A 19,309-nucleotide genomic window follows, 5' to 3' on the forward strand; every position below is an offset into this window, starting at 1 on the left:
GCCTTTGCTTCTCCTTCACATCTCCTATTCATGATTCAAGGACTTTCTTTTCTTCTTAGAGACAAGAATTACGCTTTGGGAGTCTTTTAGATAGACCCACTGAAGGGGGTCTGAAGACCCACCCTGCGCCCCTGTTCAGCATGGAAGAAGCCAGAGAAGTCTGCGTTCCTGTTCCCTATTGGCAATTTGGGTAACCCCTTCAGAGGATGGCGTGATAAGAATAGGAGATAGGAATTGGCTAGGCAGTTAGGGTAAAAAGACCCCAAAGGAATATAGCCAGGTTTTGGCTAAAAGTCAAAATGTCCTTGGGCCTATTAGCAACATACTCTGTTCCAAAGGCCAAAAATGTCAAAAGTATTTGGGAGCTTGTATCTAATCCTTAAAAGATTTTAGGGTTACTTCTTCAGAGGGCGGGATGTTAGATAGGAGGGTGTGGGCATGGATTTGATCAAAACACCTTATATGCATGTGTGAAATTCTCAATAAAGTTTTTAAAAGTTAAAAAAAAATAGTCTCAGATTCCTCCATCCTTTCTATATTTTGTGTTTGTTCAACATTTAACTGAATAAGAAACATGAGGAGAAATATGAAAGATAAATCAAGAATACTATGTAATTCTTTGAGAGGCTGGAAGACAAAGCAGCCCACCAAAGCGGAAGGCAGTCACATGAAGATTCAGAAACACTGGATGGATGGTTTGAATAATTTTTATGTCTACGAATCAGGACACAGGGAAGAAGCTGCAATATGGAGACCACATTGCTCAATCTGGAACCGTCTGGGCCTATTTTCAAAGATCTACAGACATCCTGAGTTCATACCTCATGTGGAGAGCAAACTGTGTAGTGCCTGTGAGATGGGTAAGAGGAACCCACATCTCTTGCAGCAATTACTACTTGTTTCTTATGCCACGAGAATATCATTGTGATTTTAGTACTTATAAATCATATTTTTATGCACCATACCTTTGAGATGCAAGCCACGAAGTCTCTTTCTTTCTTTTTTGAGGAAAGGTACTGTGCAATGATGCTGGAGGAAAAATGGGCTGTGTTGGTCATGCCGCTGAGGGCAGTTCCTGAAGGCATGCCGAATGTCATTTTCACAGCATTAGTCAGAGTAGGTAAGGTGATGCTGTGATAACAGATGGGTTTTAAAGCTAATAAAGATGCACTCCTTATTCAGGTGACATATCCAATATAGATCTGTGACTCATTCAGATCCCATGCTGACACCTTCCAATATCTGGATTTATTGGCCTGTGAAGTCATGACAGGAAGGTATGTGAGTATGGAATATTCAAAAGACTGAGAGAGGAGGTTTTATACTGTTAGCTTGAGTGTGTGTGTGTGTGTGTGTGTGTGTGTGTGTGTGTGTGTTCATATATAGGAGTGTGGGTACGTATGTGCCATGACTTGTATGTTGAGGTCATAGGACAGTCTTGAATGTTGGTCCTTGAATTCTACCTTCTTCAAGTCAGAGTCTCCTGCTGTTCACCACTGCACACAGCAGGCTAGCTGGCCTGGGGCTTCTGGGGACTCCTCTGTCTCTGCCTCCTCTTTTCCTATAGGACTGCTAGAGTTACAGACACATGTGACCATGTTTGCACGTATGTGGGCTTTGAGGATCCAAATACAGATCTCATTCTTGCAAAGCAAGCTCTTTACCTACTGAGCCATCTACCTGGTCCCTCATCAGTGGGATTTTTCAAGTGTTAAGATAGCACTATGCTCCAGATGAATTAAATGGGAATTTCTAGGGCTGAGGCTCATATACACCAATCTGATTTAAAATTTGCTCTGTGATTCCAGGGTGTGGCAAGATCTTATCTCGCCTGTGCTCATGCTTCATTGGAGATACCTGGTCATATGGCCCTCTGTGTATGATATTCTTGTTTGTCACATTAACCATAGAATCCCTCACATGTGTACGTGCATCCCACTGTAATAATATAAGATTAGTTTGGGTTAGAAGTGGTGAAATGGGAAAGAGAAATAGCATGATTGACATTTCTGACCCCAGTGATACTCAAAATGAAAATCCCAATGATGGATTCTAGTTTTTATTCTAAGAACATCAACTAAAGATTCTTAACCAAGAGACCAACTAGAATAAGTCTAGTTGTTGTGATTGCATCAGCTGTGATAGAAGGTGAGCATGGATGATCATGCCACATGTGAGGTCTCTGAGATAACCTGTGATGGTCATGGCTTGGAAATGCATTTGAAAGAAATTTAGGAGCTGAACATAATGGGATCAGAGAGTCTGACTATGACACATTCACAAGGACTCCTGTGTTTCTGTAAGAAACATCAGCTATAGAGGGCTTGAGAGATGGCTCAGTGATTAAGGGCACTGGCTGCTCTTACAGAGCACCAGGGTTCGATTCCCAGCACCCACGTGGTAGCTAACACCCATCTGTAACTCTAGTTCTAGGGGACTCTGACACCCTCCTCTGACTTCTGTGAGCATTGCATAGCATGGGTACACTTACATACATGTAGACAATACACTCATACACATAAAATAAAAATAATAAAATATTTTTGGAAAGATAATCAGGTATAGATGGGTCGAGTGATGGAAGCAGACACCAGATCCAAGCATAAACAAGGTATCACTTTCTATAGCACATTCAGTAAATATGCCTCTCTTTCCCAGAAGGGAACATTCTGGGAACATTTCTAGCTGTAGCTTATTCTGTCTAACCCCGTGGGAAAGTAAGTCCTGTCTTATCAGCAGCAGTAAATACATCCTTTCAATTTCTTACTCTGAGTGGAAGATCAGACAATGCCAATTCTTGATCTTTTTATAATCAGCTCTGTTTAATAAAAGTGTGTATACTATAGGCAATAAAAATATGTCTCAAAAATGATGGGGTTGAAGGAGAACTGGGTGAACTGACTGTCAGCCATGAGTAACCCCATGTGTGTTTTGACTCGGTTTTTGACCATGTAACCTCTTAGACTGCCCTTTGGGCAGGAAGTAGGTGTTAATATTCAGACACAGAAGCTGTCTATATAATGAGCTGATCCACCTCTTGTCTGTGTGCCTGCTGGGCTTAAAATCTACATTATGTCAAACATCCAGTTGAGGAATGGAAGTTCAGTATACTCAAAGGAAGAGAGGTTAACAACCAAACTGAACTCTTAGCTGTGTTGCCTTAGTCTCAACTAAGATGTTGTAGCTCAGGAAAACCCCCTTGTAACTTTTTGCCTTCTATTATGGTTCAGAGAGATGTGTTATGTGAAATAAAATGGAAATATTGACATAAGGAGGGACATATATCGTTACTTATACCTCTTCCTCCCACATACATACCCTGACATCCCTCAAGTTAAAATTCTTCTTTCTCAATGATTACTAAATAGTCTGTTACACGCAGGCGTTCAATAATGACTCTTGCTGAGTGAGTGAATGAATGACTTTGGCTTGCATTGGAAATACACTTTCTCTCTGCTGTCGAGGTGTCTCAGGGGTTTTCTTGGGTATCCAGTGACAGGTAAACACAAGGTGGACTCATGTTGGCTCAATCTACTCCCAATCTTAAAGGACAAGTTCTCTACATATTTTAAAGTGAGATATTATTCACATACCATAAATGTTAACCTTTTCAATATGATTTTAGCGTATTCACTAGGTTAGGCAATCATTTAATTCCAGAATATTGCTATCACTCCAAGAAGAACTCTCAAGCCATTAGCAGTCATCTCTGAGTCTCATCTTTCCCCTACTGTAGCAATCATTACTCTTTATCTCTATGGACCATCCTCTGAGCCTTACTATGGATGGAATTATACAATTTGTTGCCTTTTGCACATTCTTCCTCTTGTCAGAGTTGTCAGAGCTCATCGGTGCTGTAGCATTTTCTGTATTTTGTTCCTTTTATCCCTGTGTACTATTCTAGTGGACGTTTATCATACTTTGTTTGTTGATGAACTCTGGGGTTCTTTTCACATTTTGTTTATAAAAAATTATAGTGCACCATTCTGATAGGCTGAATAGTCAGAAATAGTGAACATGTACCCCTTACTTGACAGCAGGCTCACAGAATATTTAGGTTAACAATTCAATGAGCTCTGGTACCAAAGAGCAACTCATTTATCCTTTTGAGTTCCTTTACAAGCCTACTTCTATCTAGAAAGGCCCATCCATACAACAAAAACTCACTTAAAATACAGTGATCTTTCCTTTTCCTAATCAACTCATAACTAAAGGAAAACTAGAACAAAATCAGCTCATTTTGTGGACAGCTGCAATTAAAATTTCTGTGTTTCCAAGTTTCCTCTGCAGAGACAGGTGGGTAGGAAACTGCCCAACTCCAGTGGGAGGATTAGTTAATTTTTTCATCAGGATACAGGAAGAAGAAAGAAAAAAATGTTGATTGCACTAGTGACTTAACGTGGCATTTTGATTCCCCCATTCAATTCAGATCCTAGTTTCTCTCGACTTGCCAAAGCAAGTCATAACTGGATACATTTTCATATGACTATTTCTTGTACCCAAATCATTGTTATCAAGCGCATCCCAAACACGGACACATGTTATCCTTTGGCAACCCAGATCAGGCTTTCCTCTCCCTCCCTGCAAGACCAAAAGATGTAAAGGTTTGTCTCTTCAGTTCTGTGGCATTATATAAAATATGATTTGGTGATTCTGTGTTTTCTTTTCCCAAGACTGCAGCCTCCACCCATGTGTGGAGAGTGGTAGGTAGACATCACGTTGACTATCTGGAGTCAAAAGTGTAAGGTTCCTGGGCACGCATCACTTTTGCACATTGCCTGCCTGTGCAAGATTGCACAAGCAAACTGAGCTGCCCACAACTGGCTAATTGCAAAGGCAATCATCGCCCCAGCTCCTTCCAAATGAGCAGAGAGCAGCTAATTGTGCTCACAATTGGCTGATTGAGCTCACAGTCAGTAAATTGCTGCTGCAACTGTTTGTGCATACAATTTTGCACCTGGGAGTAATCGTGGGCGATGGGGTCTAACACACTTTGAAAGAACATGAAACAGTAACACATCTGAGCAATCCAACACCGTCTAGCCTGCTTGCAGAATTTGATCTGGGTAGGGGAGACACACTTCTTCAGTTGGGCTGGAAGTAAAGCAATGCCCCTGCATCCATCTTAGAACTTTCAGCTTTGGTCACTCCACATCATATATTTTACCTCACATACAAAGCCAACTGGTCAACCTGCAAAACATCTGGGCCACAAAACGAATTGTAAAGTGTAGCTTTTAGGATATGGGTTTAGAGTCCTGCCTACCTTGGTTCAAATTTGAATTCTTCTACTTTCTTGCTGGGTAACCCTTGGCAAGATTTGATTTTCCTCATTTGTAAAATGGTGGTGATGAAAAAAATACATATGTCACATGACCGAAGTTAACAGTAAGTGAAATAATGCAGGCCAAGTGTGGTCACATGACACTTAATGAATGTTTCACACACGTACACATCAAAACTCATAGTGAAGATAAAAATTTGATCATTATTTTGCACTCCTTGCAGTATCTCATGCTTTTGTTTTTGGGATGATTATTACACACTGTTACTGGCATCACAGAGATTTCCTTTCTTCTTACCAACCACCAGACTGTGGCTAACTTGCGTGATGCACCTAAACAATGGTGTGCCAATGAGGAAAATGAAGGTAAAATGTTATTAACCTCATAGCGGCTGCTTCCATCAGACAATATGAGGAGTTAGCACTTTGCAAACACTGTAAATATTCCTGCTGTCATCATTACTGTTGATGTTCTTAGATCTTTAGAAACAGCACGGCACAAGATCTGCATACGGGGGTTTTTGAGCTAAAGTACTACTATGTAACTCGTGTCCGCAGTGTGACCTGCCCCTACCCACTGCCCTGAGAGAATGGCTCTCTTTAGACAGAATGGAGGTATGAGAGCTCTACAGCTGTGGTGCTCAGACCCTTCCCGAATCTCAATGAGGAGACATGCAGGTCCCGCTTCTTAAGTTTGCCCTGCCCTGGCTCATTTCTTGGTCCCTGATAGAGACAATTTTATAGGGTTCTTATTCTCAGTGAGAAGAAAGAGATAAGGACAAGCTTTGGCAGGATCCGGAAATTAATCCAGGGGAGGCAGACATCATGTCTCTAAATGTAATTGAATCTTCCTGGAGTCTGATCGAGAGGGGGGATGGAGCACAGACCTTCTGACTTTCAAATCTGTAGGGAGGCTTGGGGGCGGAGGTGGGGGGAAAAAAGGGGGGTGGGAGGGTGTTGGGCTGCTCCTGGCTAAGCTGCCTCAAGTGCTGTTTCTACCAGTGAACCCAGCCTCCTTTCCCTTCCTCTTTAGGACTGTTTCCCCTCATCCTGTCCCAGTGGATGATTCTGGCACTGGCTATAGCTACAGTGCATGGTACCCCATGGCTCCTTCTGAGAATGTGTGCACTGGGCTCTTCTTCGTTAAATGGGCTCAACTGCTCATCTCCAAAGGGGTGCAGGCAGGGAAAACACAAGGATTCTGCAGTCCTGGAGTTCTCATCTCAGTTTTCCTTGGTTCCGAATCTACCAGAGTGTGTAAGTTAGGACGACTATAACCAGACAGCACAGCTTAGGTGGCTTAAGCAACAGGAGCACATTCTTCATAGTGCTGGAGGCTGAAAGTCCAAGGCCAAGGCTTACCACAGAGTTGGCTTGTCCTGAGAGATCTCCCGGGCTTACAGATAGTCACATGATATTTCTTTGGTGTGCTACAATTCCCTCTTCTTATAAGGACACCCGTCATATTAGATCAGTGCTCACTGAGGCTTCATTTTAACTTAATCATCTATAAATTCTTTATCTTCAAACGTAGATACATTCTGAGACTCTGGAGGTTAGACCTTCAACATAGGAATTTTGAGGATATACAACTCGGCCCCTAATACTTGGAATCTCAGAATTCCCAAGAAGTGTTTTCTCTTTACAGATGAAACCAAATAACCCCAGACTCCAACTTGTCCACTGATGAATTGGATGGCTTTAGGTAAAACACATGACTAAGGTGACCACATAGCTTGATTTATGCAGGACTGTTGTGTTTGTGTCTGTTGTACTAATGTAATTACCTGAGTACCTCTTTTGTTCTTGAATGCATGATGATTTATATGATAAATTGGTCACTACTTATTTATTAACTTATAACTCTCACTATTATTTATTAACTCAGAGCTGTCAGAATCAAGTGAGTGACCTGAAATCATAGAGATGCTCAGAGTTTATGGAGGATGCTGGTGAACTTTGTACCTTCCCACCTGATGCTTAGTGTGATAACTTTTCATTGATGCAATTCACATAATTTCTGATACCAAAATCGCTGTTTCTTTCCTTTCTATTTCTTATATAAGCAACCAGTTCTGTGAATCTCCCATCAGTTGGGTATCCCCCAAACAAACTCAGATCTGAGACTAACTGTTCAGAGTTAGTAAAGATCCTACAGGTTAGGAATCCAGTTTTACACTTCAGGTTGTCAGTCCTAATTCCCAGGTTGTCCCTTGTACTTCCATCCAGCGAGGCAGTAATTGAATTCCTATGATATCTCTCACAGGTTCAGAGATTTCTTAGAATGACACAGAACTCAGAAAATAGTTTGCTTTCTACTACTGGTTTACTAAAAAAGTACAACTGCAGAACAGTGAGGTCAGAGAGATGGGTAGAACAGGACATGGGTAGAGGTGCCCACAGCTTTCACGCCCTCTTTAGATGATAGATCATTTAGGAATTTTAATAAAGGTTTCATAAGGCATGATTGATCAAATTATTGGCCACTGGTGATTGAGTCAAACTCCAACCCCTCCTCACTCCTCTTCAGAGTTTAGGTGATACTTCTAGAAGTTCCAACTTCCTCACAGTTGATTCCTCTGACAATCAACTCCCATCTTGAAGTGATCTAGGAGCATACTGGAGAGTCCTTTTCATTAGCATAAACTCAGGTAGGTTTGAAAGAGGCTCATTGTGAAAACAAAAACACAGCCTCTGCATCTCTGTTACTTAGGAAACGCTTAGACTTTTAAAAACGTTTAGAAGTTCTGTGTCAGAATCTGGAACAAAGACTAAAACTGTATTTCTTATGACCACATGCCCATTTTACGTGCACCTTCTTATTTCCCAACTCCAACCCTTTTTGTCAAGCAGGGCTGACTTTTGAAAAACATGTGGCCTAATCTTAGCCTAAAGAGGATACCAGGGTGTGCCAGTTAGCTGGCACTGATCATCTGGACCCACCTGTGCCACACGAAGTAGCATTTAGTGGAGTAAAGGGGAGAAAAAGCGTGATTATAAAGGAAGCTCATAAAGGAAAAAAAAATATGACACTCAAGCTCAGGAAGGAAAGGGAATGGAGCAGCTCAGTCCATCTTGGTTCAGAGATATAAATTAGTTGCCATTTTTGAGGAAGACAGGTATCAAAACCATGTAAACAGAAAGAGCAAATCAAGCAGTAATTTCCCCTCTTCAAGAATTAACAACAGTTATTATTCATTTACTGTATTTGCTTCACAGGGTGGTTTTTGGTTTTGCTATTCAAAAAATTATTATATTTATTATTACCCTCTCTCTGTGTGTGTGTGTGTATATGTGTGGCACAGTGAGTGCATGCAGTCAGAGGACAGTTTTGGAGAGTAGCTCTCGTGGGTGCTTCTGGGGATTGAACTTGTGTCTCGATGGCCTGGTTTGCCAGCTCTTGTTCTTGCTCTTTTGTTCTTGTTTTGTTTTACGGAATAAATGAAACAAAATCAAGTTTGTGTCCTCTCAGCCCCCAGTCTCATTTGCTTCCTCAGAGTCAAGAGGTGAACACCATGGTGAGTCTGTGCATCTTTTTAGGATTTCTAATTTAGGTGCGACTCTATAGCCAGTGTGGGATATTGTCTCTGTCGTGGCTTGTCTGTCACCATAGTTTGTTTCCCAAGAACCACTTTCCTGGGAGTGTGTCTGATGAGCACGGCAAGTGCTGTGTATCAAGTCTCGGGACCTGTTATGACTTTGAAGGACCTTTGATGACTTTTGCCTTCATGGGCCTTTTTTTTTTTTTTCCACAGGAAGAGAGAGTTAAACATATGTTTCATGATTGGATTTGGTGTTTAAAGATGAATTTAATCCAACCTAGGCTCTGTAATTTTCTTTTGACCATCACAGAAATAAAAACATTTCCATAGGTTTCTGTCAGAGTCTAAAGTCCAGGGGCAGACACAGCCCTGCTATGCCATATGCCCCAACTTTTCCTTTGAAGTCTTTTATATCCTTTTCTCAAGCATCTTTTGGCCTAGAGTCGGCCTCATGGGGAAGCTTATCTTCCCAACTGTGACTCTCAAACATCCTCAAGCAAGGTTCTATTCATCCCATTCGTCTATAGATCTCCTGCTGCAGAATTACCTTCTCTTATTTCCTCCGTGAGTGAGGGGATACACAAAGTAAGTCACTTTTTGTATTAGGATTCTCTAGAGGAATGGAACCAGTAAAACGAAGATAGAATCATTACAATGAATATTATGAAGAGGGATTCATTAAATTGGTAAATACAACAGTAGTCTAATGACGGCTATCTGTGTGTGGGGGAGACTCAGAACTTGGGAGCCACTCAGTCCACAAGGCTGGAGACCTCAGTAGTCCCAAAATGATATGGAAAGCCTGGAGGGTTCCTGGAGAGCTGCTGATCCGCAGTGCATCCTGGAAAGCAGAAGAAACTGGGTTCTAACGTAGGTGAAGGAAGGCAGCAGCGATGGCACCTTGCAGCTTCTTGTGTATTGGCTGTGCTGGAAGGTGCTGCTTGCTCTAAGGTGAATTTTTCTCTCATCAGTTGTCCTTCCAGGAAATACCCTAACAGCCCTGCTCTGAGCCACGTTCCTTAGTTGATTCCAGATCTTATCGAATTGACAACCAAGACTAACCATCACACATCGCTTGCTCATTTAGGAACTGAGGACCGCTCTGTGTGTGTTTCAGGGATCCTGTTAACGCTTTTAGAACTCAGCGTTGCCTGAGGCCACACCTGTTCCCTGAAGGATAGCACAGCCTCAAGCAGACTTTTGTGGGTGTGCCTGGAGCCCAACATGATGAGGACCTGGGGACTGCCACACAGCTAGAGGACAACCTTCCTTCTTTCTCTGTCACAAGGACAGAGTTTTCATCTCTTTCGTTCCCTCTGGCCAGCCCTGTCCGACTCATCTACAGAAGGCCATTTCATTAGGACTTTGCCTCTGTCTTTCTACTTCTTGTTCATCGAGCAATAAATCATATCTCATCAATTCTGTGATGCACGTATTTTTAAAAGCCATTTAACATATCTGAAAATAGGCTATGATTGATTGCCTCTTACAAACACTGTTGGCCTGGTGGCAGTTGTGAAATAATTGGCCTTGCCTCTCCATTCATGGACTGTTCTGGAAACTTTTTGTTGGTACTTTCTGATAGACAAAAGGATAGCTACAAATAACTTGCAGAGTAGGGGTCAACAACTTGGAAGAACACCCCAGAGACAATAGCTCTTATCCAGTAATATTGCACATAATTTTTTATGTCTATAAAGAGTGATGAAAAGAAATCTAAAAAGCTTTTTAATAATTAGAAAATAAAATTTCTAGGGCATAAGGAAATACTGTGCCGTGATTTAATTTGTAGCACTTTTTTTCTTTCTTACTGCATAAAATAATGAGGCCTTTAATCAAGGATGATTTAGATTTGATAAAATAAGTTATACATGTAAGACTCATGGAGGTTTCACCACAGAGCACATCGCTGACCTGCAACAGATACTCAATACATCCTGCTGATTGTGTGACATTAGTTAAAATAATACACACACAGAATGAGAGGAAGGATAACAATTCATTGTTAATAAACCTAGAATATTTCCATTTTCCTCACACTGTGAGTTTGGTGCAAATATCGCATTCACTTTCCTTAGAGAATGCATTGGCAAGGTTTTTGTGTAAAGGGCTAGTAGATAGTAAATATTTCAGACTTCAAAGGTTTGATGGTATCTCCTCTGTACTCCACTCCTCCTTTTAAAATATGAACCAACCAGAGACAACAAGGAAACACATGGGTGTGGCTGTGTCCTGGTAAAGCTTTATTTACTGCAACAATGGTGGAGTTTGAACTATGTGCCTCAGTCTTCTCCAAAGTAGTTTTTTTTTTTTAAGTTGAGTGTGTATAATAATGACCCAGTAAATCTGTTAAATTTCAGATTCTGAGCTGATGAGATGACTCAGTCTGATAACCTGAGCTCAGTTTTTGACTCCTGAGAGCTGTCTTCTGACCTCCACAGACATGCTGTGGAAAACACACATTCACGTCACACACACACACACACACACACACACACAGACATAGACACACAGACACACAGACACACACAGACACAGACACACATACACACAGATACAGACAGACAGACACACACAGATACACACACAGACATAGACACACAGACACACAGACACACACACACAGACACATAGACACAGACACACAGATACAGACAGACACACACACACAGACATAGACACACAGACACACAGACACACAGACATAGACACACAGACACACAGACACACACATACAGACACACAGATACAGACACACACACACAGACACACACACACAGACACACAGACACAAACACACACACAGACATAGACACACAGACACACACACACAGACACACAGATACAGACAGATACACACACACAGACACACACACACACAGACATAGACACACAGACACACACACACACAGACACAGACACATACACAGACAGACACACGGATACAGACAGATACATACACACACACATAGACACACAGACACACACACAGACAGACACACACACACAGACACACGGATACAGACAGATACACACACACAGACACACAGACACACACACAGACACAGACACACACACACACAGACATAGACACACACACACACACACACACACACGCACACACACACATACCACAAACAAATAAAAAATCATATTTTTGCTTTCCTCAGCTGCTGCAAGGGACTCTAAGGCCGCGTTGGGGTGAGGCCCTCACTTCATACGGCGACTAGCACCAAGCCGGTGCAGCATGGCTTCCGTGTCCTCATCCTGCACGACGATGAGGTCACCGTGATGGAGGAGAAGATCAATGCTCTCATTAAAGCAGCTGGCGTCAATGTTGGACCTTTTTGGCCTGGCTTGTTTGCAAAGGCCCTGGCCAATGTCAACACTGGGAGCCTCATCTGCAATGTAGGGGCTGGTGGACCTGCTCCAGAAGCTGCTGCCGCTCCAGCAGGTGGTCCTGTCCCCTCTGCTGCCGCTGCCCTGGCTGAGGAGAAGAAAGTGGACGCAAAGAAAGAAGAATCAGAGGAGGCTGATGATGACACGGGCTTCGGTCTTTTTGACTAAACCTTTTAACATACTCAATAAAAAGCTGGACCTTTTGGTCTGTTGAGAAAAAAGAAAATCAGATTCTTGAGCCCATTTACAGATGATTGTACAAAGATGGTGAGCAGTTTTTGAGACCCACTTGTTTAAGGTCTTAAAATTAAAAGTTAATTTTCTTGGAAGGTATCTGCAATTTTTTAAAATAGAAACTATCTTGAGACTAGCAAAGTTCAGAATCTCTTTATATTTTATTTACCTTTTCTTCTTTATTTACACAGTGCCTAGTGATGACAATATATTACTGGGACTTAAATTGAGTGTTTTGCCTGCATGTATGCTAGTGCACCCATGCATGCAATGCCCATATGGAGGCCAGAAGAGGGCAACAGATCCCCCTGAAACTGGAGTTACAGATAGTTGTTAGCTGCCATGTGAATGCTGGGAGCCAAACCCAGGTCTTGTGCTAGAGCAACCAGTGCTCTTAACTGCTTAGCCATCTCTCCAGTCCCATAGAAAACATTTTTTAAAGAAGTCAATTGTCCCATTTCCAATCTAGAGTAAAGGGAAAATGGTCCAAAATTGACATTAAACCCCTTCAATTTTATGGTCAAGAGGAGATTCTTCTCTCTAATGGGCCACAGGGGTTGTACCCATAAAACGAAGTCCTTTGGGCCAATCCTTCTCAGTTAATGCCAGTGTCTCATGTGGCTGACCCATGGGCAACAGAGCCACATCAGGAAAACTTTGGATTCTCAGACGCACATGCAGTATGTCATCCACAGAACTATCAGTGTGGCCCTCTCCACAGGGATTCTTTCTTGTTTCATAATAGGTGAAGTCCTCTCAGGATTGTCTGTTTTCTTTAAAAGGCTAGTAAATGGCTTTGGATAGCTGTGAGATTTTAATTTCATGAACTATCTGTAAACACTTCTTGCATGGGAATAGAAACCTCTTCAGTGTAACTCATGGTCAGATGATGCAGAGAGTGAGAAATGGTTGGATAACGCAATGGTGACCACATCTATCTACTGGGCACCAGGCTTGTTGGTTAAATCTAAATTTCTCCTTTTATTTGAGCCAGTGTCCAAGCTGGTGAGAAACAAACACAGCCGTGTTGATGGGTTTGACTTAAAATTACGATCACAGCATGCTGTGGGCCTTTAGTTTTAAGAAATTCTCTACTTCCTTAGTTAATTTAATTGTCCATCATTAAGAAGGTTGCTTTAGACTTTGTCCTCCCCTCTTGAAACTTGGGCATGTCTTTCCCATCCCCATACTTACTAAGAAAATTAAAGCAATCAGGAAAGGGATTCCAGGCTTTCTGGCCACCAAATCCTTCCAGCTCCATGTTATCTGATGTGTCACAAGAACTTTCCACCACACTGTCAGGTCAATTTCTCCTCTACTTATGCCTTAGATCTCAACCCATTTTGTCTACTCAGGGACATCTATGGAGTAATTTGCGCTTTCTACCTCCTACTTTCCCTTGCTAACAGTTCCTTTCTATTTACGTGTTTTTTATTTGTTTCATTTTATTTTTGAGACAGAGACTCAGGAATCTGAGGTTGGCCTTGTACTCCTGATCTTCCTTCCTCCACTTCCCAAGTGCCGAGACTGTAGGCATGTGCCACCATGCATGGCTTCTATTAACATGCTGTAACATCTTCAACTACAAGAAAATCTTAGTCTTGAGCCCACATTTCTTCCTAGCCGCCGCCTGTCTCTCTGGTTCACTTTTCAAAAGAGCTCTGTAAGATAATTGCCTGTATTAATTCTTTACCAGTCCTGCCCTTCCCTTCTACCTCCTCTCCTGTTCCCACGTCATCCCTACCTCCCAATCTAGATCACAGCTTATGTAAGGTATTTTATAATCTTTATGGGTCACAAATCTCCTCCTTTCTTAACTGATCACAGCATCTGGCAGTTGCTCTGTTCTCCTTGGCCTAAGACTGCCTGCTTGGCAGCTTTTATTCCTATCTCACTAGTTGAGCCTTTCAGCTTTTTCTTTTGTCTTGAGACAGGGTCTATTCATATAGCCTAGGCCAGCCTAGCACTCACTGTGATATAGCCAACGCTGGCCCTGAACTCCTGACCTCCAGCCTCTGCCTCCCAATTGCTGGGGTTACAAGAGTGTATCAACATACCTGGCTTCCTTTCAGCATTTGTGTTGACAATTTTGTTACTATTTCTAATTTTTATTTATTTTTTGAGACAGGGTCACCCTGTTGACCTAGCTGTCCTTCAAGTGGCTATGTAGACCAGGCTGGCCTCGATCTCACAGAGATCTGCCTACCTTTGCCTCCTCAGCCCTGGGACTAGAGGTGTGCACCCCATACCCAGTTACCGTTTTATTTTTAACTTCTAGCTTTAGATTGCCTCAGGCTTCATTGACAAAGGTCCTCTCTCCTCTTTTTTTTTTTCCAGCCCAGGATTATCCCAAGGCAAAACAAATGTTTCAGTCATTTAGAACTGCACTCCCCAACATCCAAGCAAGGAATTGCCTAGATGCTTGCTAAAAAACAAGTTTTTTGTTTCAATTCTTGGCTTGAGTCAGAAGCTTCTGGAGAGTGGCCATTGAATTTATCAGCAACAAGTACTACAAATTATTTCTGACCTTTGGGATATTTATAAAACACCGGTTTTCACTAAGCTGGAATCACTCATGGGCTGGAGTTGGAGATATATACAAGTTAATTTTTTTCTGAAGGACATAATCACTAGGATGAAGGTTAAAAAAAATCTCTATTCTAGTATCACAGAAGGGTTGACTGACTAGTGAATATATAACAGACAGCAATGTGTGTGACATCATTTTGTTTCAATTAGGGTCTCAGGTATCACATTGACTATAATGGGAAATGAAAACTAGGTATTCAAGTACTGGTGAGGGCGTGGAGCTGCTGAGTTCTCCTGAAGGTCAAATTGGTACAAATACAATGGCCAGTGCCTTTAAAATTTAGTTACCATAACACCCAGGAATTCTACTACTAATATATACTACTATACATATATTGCTACTAATATATTAATATGCATATGTATATTAGTAGTAATTTATACTACTATATTACTAATTATAGTATGAAAATACATGTGAACCCAAAACTTTTATGCAAATATTTATAGCAGCTTTACTAATAGCTGTGCCAAATTTGAAACAAAGCTCATGCCCTTCAAGTGGAGGAAGAATCAGCAAGCTTTGGTTTGTCTACACAACAAGCTGTGGTTTGCCTACACAGTTTACACAATGCAATGGTAATTTGAAATTAAAAAGAGCGAATAATTGATACAACAACACAGACAAATCTCAAATGTATTCCGATATGTGAGAGAGATTAGACTTGGGAGGTGATGCACTATATGATTCTATTTGCGTGGTGGTCTGCTAAAGGCAAAATGTGAGGACAAAAATGGATCAGTGGTTTCTATGACCTGGGATAGAGCTGTTTATGAAGACACGTAAGGGAATCTTGTGAGCTTATAGAACTATTTTATATCTTGATTATGGTAGTGCTGGTGATATAACTATGTGTTTGTCAAATTTAATAGACTTATACACTAAAATAGGTATGTGTGTCTATAAATTATATATTATTAATTTTGACTACAATGAAGTCCCAGACAGCAGCTTAGCTACAAGACAAAGGATCATGTCCTGGGCTGTTATCTGAGGATTTTGACTGGAGAAGGTCATGGGTCTATTTAGGAGAATAGACAAGAAGAGCCCCATGAAAGGCAGTGAATTCTAGACACACACTTCAGTCAAGTGTCCTCTGGGTATCATGGACTCCTGGGCCTATGGAAGGATGATGGAAACTGGATCTTAACTATGGCTAGTCGATGCCTACTCAAGGCTGGTTTAGGACCAGTATAGGGCTAATTGACTCTGCTGATACATCATGTGAAGAAATTTATCTATCTGAAGCAATTTAGGAGAAGACCATTATTAGACTCCAAGTTCTAAGCAAGAGTTTTGTGACCCAACCACACTGGTATGAAGTCTAATCAATTTCTTTATGATAGGGAACAGGGATGCTTCAGTGACTCGTGCAAAGGAATGATGTAAGCAGGAGGTCTCCCTGTTGCGGCGATATTTCTATAGACCAACCAAGCACGACCATTTCTAAATAGGAAAATGCTGCCTGATAATAAATTTCTCCTATACATACCATTCAGTGAACTTGCTTCATCTTAGTTAAAGTCTTGCAATTTCCCCTTCTGCAGTGATGGACAAGGATCTGTTTTCTCCATAGTCCTTGTATAAAGAGAGAGTTTTTGGAGGCTGATAGTGGTGTTATTGGGATTTGATCTTGACATCCTCATGATTCAAGTTCTTGATTGCCATTCCTATTACTGCAGGGCCTCGGGCTAACCTTCTAACCTCAGTTTTCCCCAAATGAAAAATAAATAGAAAGTTCTTTACTTATTTATGCTGGGCTGTGTTAGTATATGAAAGATGTTCCAGTGTAAGTATTATTACAAGGTCCAATTTACTGTCCAGAAAGAAGCAATCCTGATAGAAATCGTTCATTTAATTAAAATTGATTTTAAAATTGCCTGATCAATAGTGAGTTAAAAATTCATCCTGGCTCAGTGGGAGGAAAGAGGCCACTGAATGGTTCTAAGTGGAGTGGTTTTGGCTCAGGAGTTGGGCTGGGCCTTGCTAACTCTGCTTCTTTGGCCAAGGTCTGATGGTTTCTCTTGTGGTCCAGATGGCCGAGGCCTCCCTGAAGGAGAGAGGACTTGCAGAAGAATCAGCTCCTATTTCTGAAATTCTGGGCAGTAAAGCCTTAAAAATGCAACTGACCTTGCTAGCTACGATTGAGCCGTTTTATTTGCTAGGACCCAATAAAAACATTTTTCTTGCTTTGGGGGAGTAGAATTTACTTTCTTTGAAAGATGCCTCCCTCAGATACTTAGAAGGTCTTTGCTGTGTGCAGTCAGTCTCAGTGGGAAAACTGGGATGTCTTCCCACTCTCCAAAAGCCTGTACGCTATGCATAATTATTTGCAAAATTCTATCAGTTCAACCCCTAAGCCACATGCGCACTACCATCCTCACTGCCTTCTCCTGCTTTGGCTAAAGCTGTCTTCACCTTTTATCTGGACTATTTAATAGCCACCTTGCTGGGTTCTTTGGTTGAAGTGCCCACTTGCTTAATGTGTCCTCTGTGTTCTGCCTACCTGAGAGATTTCCTTAAAAGCATAGGTCATCTTGGGTTACTGCTGCTCAAAAATCTTTGATGATCCTCATTTTAATACAGAACCAAGTCCAAAAGCCTTGTTTGGGAATTCGATGATATCCTTCATCAGACTCCATGTCAGTAAGTAACCATCCTCTATGTGGCTCCCCAAAGACCAACTGCCTTCTCCCCTTCTACACCGTGCCGCTCAGCAGTATGAGAACACCGGTGCTCTTCCGAGCTTCTGTGGCTAGGCTCACACCATCCCCACTGATTGCAGCATGTATTCATTCACATGATGTGTTCATTTGAGCTATGTGCCCAACCCCCTGGAGTGCAAGGGTGGGAGCTGGGGGAGAATGGTACATATTGCTTTCTAGAAGCTAATATTCCAATGGGAAATAAGCTATTTAAAAAGCCAGTGGGTAAGGAAATGAAATATACATGCTGGTCTGTGTTATGAAGTAAGTCCGTGGAACCTGTGGTAAAGATAATGCAATCTGGAGTGGGAAGATTCAGCCAGGAAGACAGGGTGATCTTTCAGAATGAGAGTTATCTAAGCCATGAGAAGAAGTGGGAGGAAAGGGTGTTATTGAAGGTAAGGGGAGGGGGTCAGGAGTCTAGGAAGTCAAATGGGAGAGATGTTGGTATGGTCTAAGAAAGTCAGCTGCTTACGATGTTGGGAGATAGTTTTTGTAAAAATGTTGGGAGATGAAAGCAAAATGTCGGTGTCAGCTCATGGCTCTGTGTTCACCTAAGGGGACTGAACTGTGATCCAAGAGTGTTAGTGTCTTAGGACTGTTGGAACAAAGCACTACAGATCAGGTGCTTAAAACAACATGTTGCCCCTAGGCAAGAGTTCCCAAATCAAAGTGTTATAGGACAGGCTCTCTCTAATGTCCCTTGGGAATCCTGTTCCCTTTGTTCTTACACCTTCTGAGCCCTCTGCAGTTCCTGGCTTACTGTAGCACAGCGTCAATTCCCATCTGAATCTTTACTTGCTGTCTTCCGTGTTTCCAGTTTGCCTTCTTAGGAGGACTCCAGTCATGTTGACCTAAGGGCCAACTCACTGTCTTCGTCATAACAATTTAATCGACAAAGACCCTTTCTCTAAATGAGATAATGTCGTATTCACAGGCTGCCTGAGGTGGGGATGGGGAATTGAGGACACTGGCCTTAGAAAGTCAAGGAGATATAAGGCCATTTGTTGTGTGTGTTTACAAAAGGGGCTGAAATGGAGAGGGTTTGTGTTTAACTTAAGCCTATGGTTAGAGTGCAATGTTAATTATGAGACACCAAATGAGAAATTCAAGTGCTATTGTTTCATTCTGAATTTTACTTGACCGTATTTATTATGACAGTTGAAGTGTAACTCAAGTGTTAACATGTATTTGTTCTCACTGGATTTTTCTCCTCCAACTCCAAGACGGTGACGAAGTCTCTGCGAGGTTTTGTTTCTTTTGCATTGGTCGACAAAACCAGAAGATGCCTGACAGTAATCCAAACCTATTGCCCTTCTCCACACAATTAGCTTTTGTGTGTTTGTGTGCATATGTATGTGTTCCAATGTGAGCGTGTGTGTGTGTGTGTGAGAGAGAGAGAGAGAGTGTGTGTGTGTGAGAGAGAGAGAGAGGGAGAGAGAGTGTGTGTGTGTGTGTGTGTGTGTGTGTGTATACATCTTCAGGACAGTGTATGTTTGCAAAGTCCTAGCTACTTTGGATTTAGGCATTGAGCACATTTAGAAAAATGCACTTT

At 41.8% G+C, this 19,309-nt stretch overlaps 1 pseudogene across 1 annotated transcript; it reads left to right on the forward strand.

The window, feature by feature from the left end:
• The first annotated feature begins 1,056 nt into the window (after positions 1 to 1,056).
• On the forward strand, positions 1,057 to 12,429 carry LOC103747250 (annotated as a pseudogene). Its single transcript, XR_607838.2, has 2 exons — positions 1,057 to 1,120; positions 12,017 to 12,429. The product of XR_607838.2 is annotated as a 60S acidic ribosomal protein P1 pseudogene (transcript).
• The last annotated feature ends 6,880 nt before the right edge of the window (positions 12,430 to 19,309 follow it).

Source organism: Nannospalax galili, unplaced genomic scaffold (assembly GCF_000622305.1).
Source record: "Nannospalax galili isolate Female #2095 unplaced genomic scaffold, S.galili_v1.0 scaffold765, whole genome shotgun sequence".
Lineage (NCBI taxonomy): Eukaryota > Metazoa > Chordata > Mammalia > Rodentia > Spalacidae > Nannospalax > Nannospalax galili.